The sequence below is a fragment of the Nicotiana tabacum genome, chromosome 14, assembly GCF_000715075.1.
Source record: "Nicotiana tabacum cultivar K326 chromosome 14, ASM71507v2, whole genome shotgun sequence".
NCBI classification, from domain to species: Eukaryota; Viridiplantae; Streptophyta; class Magnoliopsida; order Solanales; family Solanaceae; genus Nicotiana; species Nicotiana tabacum.
Window position 1 is genome coordinate 14,425,908 of NC_134093.1, and position 5,312 is coordinate 14,431,219.

The following is a 5,312-nucleotide window of genomic DNA, read 5'->3' on the forward strand; positions in this document are numbered from 1 at the left end:
CGAACCGGCAGAATCCCTTTTCTGCGGCCGCAAGAGGAATTCTGCAGTCCGCAAATTTCTTTGCGGTCCTCACATAAGGCTTTGCCTCAGCACTCCAAAATATGCCCTCGCACTGCAACTGTTCCCAGAACATCATGAGAGTACCGAAATGCTCAAACTCATTCAAAACTCACACCGAAACATACCTGAGCCGTTGGGGACTATACCAATAAGTCTCGTAACATAAAACGGACCTACTCGAGGCCTCAAATCACATCTAACAACATCAAAATCACGAATCGCACCTGAAATTGAACTTAATGAACTTTGAATCTTTTAATTTTCAAAACTGGTGCCGAAACATATCAAATCAATCCGGAATGACTTCAATTTTTTCACACAAGTCATAAATGACATAACGAAGCTACTGAAATTTTTGGAATCACAATCCGGACTCGATATCATAAAAGTCAACTTCCGGTCAAACTTTCAAACCTTCAATTTCTTACTTTCGTCATTTTCAAGCCAAATTCAATTACGAACTTCAAAATAAATATTCACACACACTCCTAAGTCCGAAATCACCATACAGAGCTATTGAAACCATCAAAACTCTAAAAGTCAAACTCTAGTCAGCCCTTTTAATTTAAGCTTCCAACATGAATTTCATTCATCCGAACTAATCACGAAATACCTGAAAATCAAATCCGACGATTCACACATGTCATAATACATCATATGAAACTATTCAAGACTTCAAATAGTTAAAAGGAGCGCAAATACTAAAAACGACCGGTCGGGTCGTTACAATATATATATTCAAAAATCGGGTAATGTTATTAGTAGTTTGCTATGGAATAGACCAGTCATTTAGTAATATAAAAAAAAATTATATATATATATATATATATATATATATATATATATATATATATATATATATATATATATACATACATTACTAGAAATTCGGTAAAAATCGACTAAAAAAACTGGCCAACGTTGGTCGGTAATGGCCAAAAACCGACCAAAACGCGACCATTTATGTGTGGACGGTATTTTTGTGGTCGGAAAGGAATACCGACCAAAGTTGGTCGGAAATTACCGACCAACTTTGGTCGGTCAATTAAATTCAAAAAAAAAAAATTACAAAAAAAATCGACCAAAGTTGGTCGGTATTTTAATTATGTAATAAAAAGATTCACCATCTGAGAATCGAATCAGGGTCTATACTGTGGCAGGATACTATTCTACCACTAGACCATTGGTATATTTTGTTTTAAGACTGTCTTTTATTTGATTTATACTCTTTAATTATATTTTCGCACGAAAATAACCGACCAAAGTTGGTCGGTTTTATTAAAAAGTAAAATTACCGATCAAAGTTGGTCGGTTTTTTTAAATGACCGGCCGAATTAACCGACCAATTTTGGTCGGTTTTTTTAATATTAATTTTTATTTATTTTAATTAAAAAACTGGCCAAAGTTGGTCGGTTTCTTGAAATATAAATTTCGCGGGACTCAAAAAATAGTTTCCCGCATTTTTGCGCCAAAGAAAACCGACCAAAGTTGGTCGGTTTCGTTAAAAAAAAATGAAAAAATAATATTTTAAAAAACCAACTAACTTTGGTCGGTTTTTTGGTCGGTCGACCTTGGTCGGTTTTTGCCGAATTTCTAGTAGTGATATATATATATATATATATATATATATATATATATAATAAAATATTAATTTAGAGAATCCGAAGGAAAAGATCTACGCTAAGGTATGGTTAAAATTCTGCTCTTTAATTTCCTTTCATGTTTATGGATAAGGTAAATGCTTAACAAGTTTTAAATTCTTGAAATAACTTTGCTTTAAATTTAATAAATTCCTTATCTTTCCTACATTCCTTTGTTCTTGTTTGTTGATTGATTTGTTTTAATTCAATATAAAGATGGTTTTAGAAATTATTACAAAAATCATAGAGAAAGATGCGGTGCTTGAGAAAATGGGTCAATACCATTCTGTAATTAAGTATGATTCAATTTTATTTTATTTTCATTTTACTATATATATGTTTTTCGAACTCACATATCCAGAAGATGCAAGTAGGAGAAATGAGGATGTTGAGGTAGATGTGCGGGCATACTAGGATGGATAAGATTAGAAATGATGATATTGAGGAGAAGGTGTGCGTGACTCCCATTGATGACAAGATACGGGAAACGAGGCTCAGATGGTCCGGGCATGTACAGAGGAGAAGCCCAGATGCTCCGGTAAGGAGGTGTGAGCAGTTGGCTGTGGAAGGCATGAGAAGAGGTAGAGGGCAGGCTAAGAAGTATTGGGGAGAGGTGATCAGGCAGGACATGGCTAGACTTCAGATTTCCGAGGACATGACCCTTGATAGGAAGTTGTGGAGGTCGAGTATTAGGGTTGTAGGTTAGGGGATAATTGAGTCTTTCCTTACTTCGTACCTTTGTGAGACTAGTCTGATAGGACTTTTGTTTAAGATAGCTAGTGGTAATGTTGTCTTACTACTCATTCGTTTCTCATAGTGCCATGTCTATTTACTGGCTATCGCTTTTGCTTTGCATCTATCTTCTGGTTTTCATGTTGTTGTTATTTGTCCTATGATCTCTGTGGTGGTAGTGATATTGTCTCATTTTGTCTTCTTGAGCCGAGGGTCTTTCGGAAACAGCCTCTCTATTCCTTCGGGATAGAGGTAAGGTTTGTGTACACACTAACCCCAAATCCTACTAGTGAGATTTTACTGGGTCGTCGTCGTTGTTGTATATATGTTTTTCATTTGCAAGGAAATAAAGTTGCAGCTTAGATGCTTGAATAGCAAACAACTCAAACAAATACTTTCGTAATATGTATACCATTAAATTTTAATTTTTATATAACTTTCTTGATAACTTGCACGAGATATACACATGCAAGTTGCAACGCATGTGTCCCTAAACTAATTAAACTAAAAAGAAATGAGAGAACAAGTGATCCAGATGAAGTTTATAAATGAACTACTCTTTTAAAGACAAAATTAGAAATGGAGTAACTCAATTTATTAGTATTAGTTTTTCCATTCTACATAAAAATATTATATTGCTCAAGATTTTTGTTAGTATTTATCATAATGAGTCATCCTCCGGATCCATTGGTAGAAAAATCATTATATTGTAATTACTGAACTAATAAACGAGATCACGTGATCTAGATAAATGGAAAAATTATTGTTATGTAAAGAACTGAACTAAAGAACGAGACAACACATGATGGACTAACATTATTAATTTCAAAGATAAACATTATGAATGAATAAACTCTTTCAGAGACAAAAATTAAAAATGAAACAATTCTTTTTTTGGATATTTATTTTTTTATCCTTTATAAAACATTAGATTTTTTGAGATATTTGTTAGTATCTGTTTACCCTAGAAATTAGATAACAATTAAACTTATAATGTGATCCAAAGGATACATGATTTCGCTTAATACCAATTGATAAATATTAAGAATAATAACAAAAATGAACTATAAAGTAAGGCAAACCAGAATTAGAATGGAAATCAGCCCTCAAGTTTGGATACTCTCGAACTAGTTGATGTAAGAACAATTAAAATATAACAAGCTAATGAACAATAGTATAAACGAGAAAGAGAATTATATTGCTTTGATATCTGTGAACAATATGTCCTACAAATTATTAGAACCCCCCTTTAAATAGTAGAGGAGTTCCACTTATGGTATAATTCTAATTACAGAAGAAAACCCTATGATTAGCTAATTAATCATTTTTGATTTGATCCGCTCCGAGATTTATGCCATGATCCTTGACCAGTTACGGATATCTCGCCTTTATGTTATTGTGCTATCTTCGATCTTGCTCTATGTCTGTCTCATTTGGCTTCGATCGCTACTAGCCTCGATCTCGACAAGTACCTCGATTCTGAACTCTTATCCTCGTGATTTAGTCTGTTCCATTACGAGTCCATTTTTTGATGCAGCATCCCGGTCTTTGTCAAATAGTAAAATCGGGTAGGCCCGGTTTTAACCATATACAATATATTTCACAATAAGCCATCTACCCACTATAATGTAAACTCAAACCGTAGTTTGACCCCGAAGCGATCTTCTTCTAGTTGCAGGATGAAATGAGACATCTAATTGTTGGCTCTGAAATATCAGCCCAGCAATGACAATTCACTAAAAACTTTCCTTTTTGTTTTGACGTTGTAAACATCCCGAAAGAAAATTCCTTTGTTAGTGATTCGGTTTTCTATCTTAAAAAGATAACGAAATTTCGAAGAAGTTCTTTTAAGAATATTTTTCGCACTTCTTTAATAAATTTGCCTACTTTATTATGTTGATTCCTCTCTCCGCAACTGGAAAAAACCGAACTAATAAATGAGACAACATGTGAGCAAGAGAAATATTATAAATGAACAAACTCTTTTAAAGATAAAATTTAGAAATGGAACAACTATTTTTGTTGGATATTAATTTTTTATTCCTACATAAAAACGTTAGATTTCTTGTATTTTTTTCTTGTTACTATTTGTCATAATGAGCCGTCCACCCGATCAACTGGAAGAATGATCAATTTTTTATAAGAACTGAACTAATAAATGAGATAACACATGATCTTGATAAACATTATTGATAGGCTATATGTATATCCCTGTTATATTTTGATGATCTAACAAACTTACTATCAAGAACCAGATAAGGAACCCGTTACACATTCTCAAGACCTTAAGATCAAAAGGTTCCAGCTTGGGATATGGTTCAACTCTTCAGAGTCAAAGGAACAACAGAGGGAACAGATAGCTACCGCTTTCCGAAGAAACTGCACAAGTTAACTGCCCTAGTTATAAAGTTGATGCTTGCACACGCTACAGTGCAAGAAAAATGCTACAGTCAACTTTATGGAGAGTGTCTTTTACCTACTTTGCTTACATCATCCTAGTGATATCACAAGTGCATTATTAACATCAAGGAAGGTAAAACAAATATTTTGAACACTTAGAGAATTTACTCAAGCACACTCTCTGTGATTGATCATCAAGAAAACGATTCTCAAGTGCATCAAGAACAAAGAACAACACTACTACGGACCAGTTCCCCATATCAAGTTATCATATGTCCTTAGTTGAGTTGTAAATTTATAATAGTTCTTCAATTGTAATTCCTACTTAGAGTGTTTAGAAGCATTGCGTAGGAAACCCTTTGTAAATCATAGACCCTTGTGTTTGTGTCTTGGCTAGAGTTAGTCGAATTGTAAAGTCTTTGTAATAGAGTTATTACAAAGTGGCTTGTAATAGTATGTTATAAGTTAGTGAGGGATTAA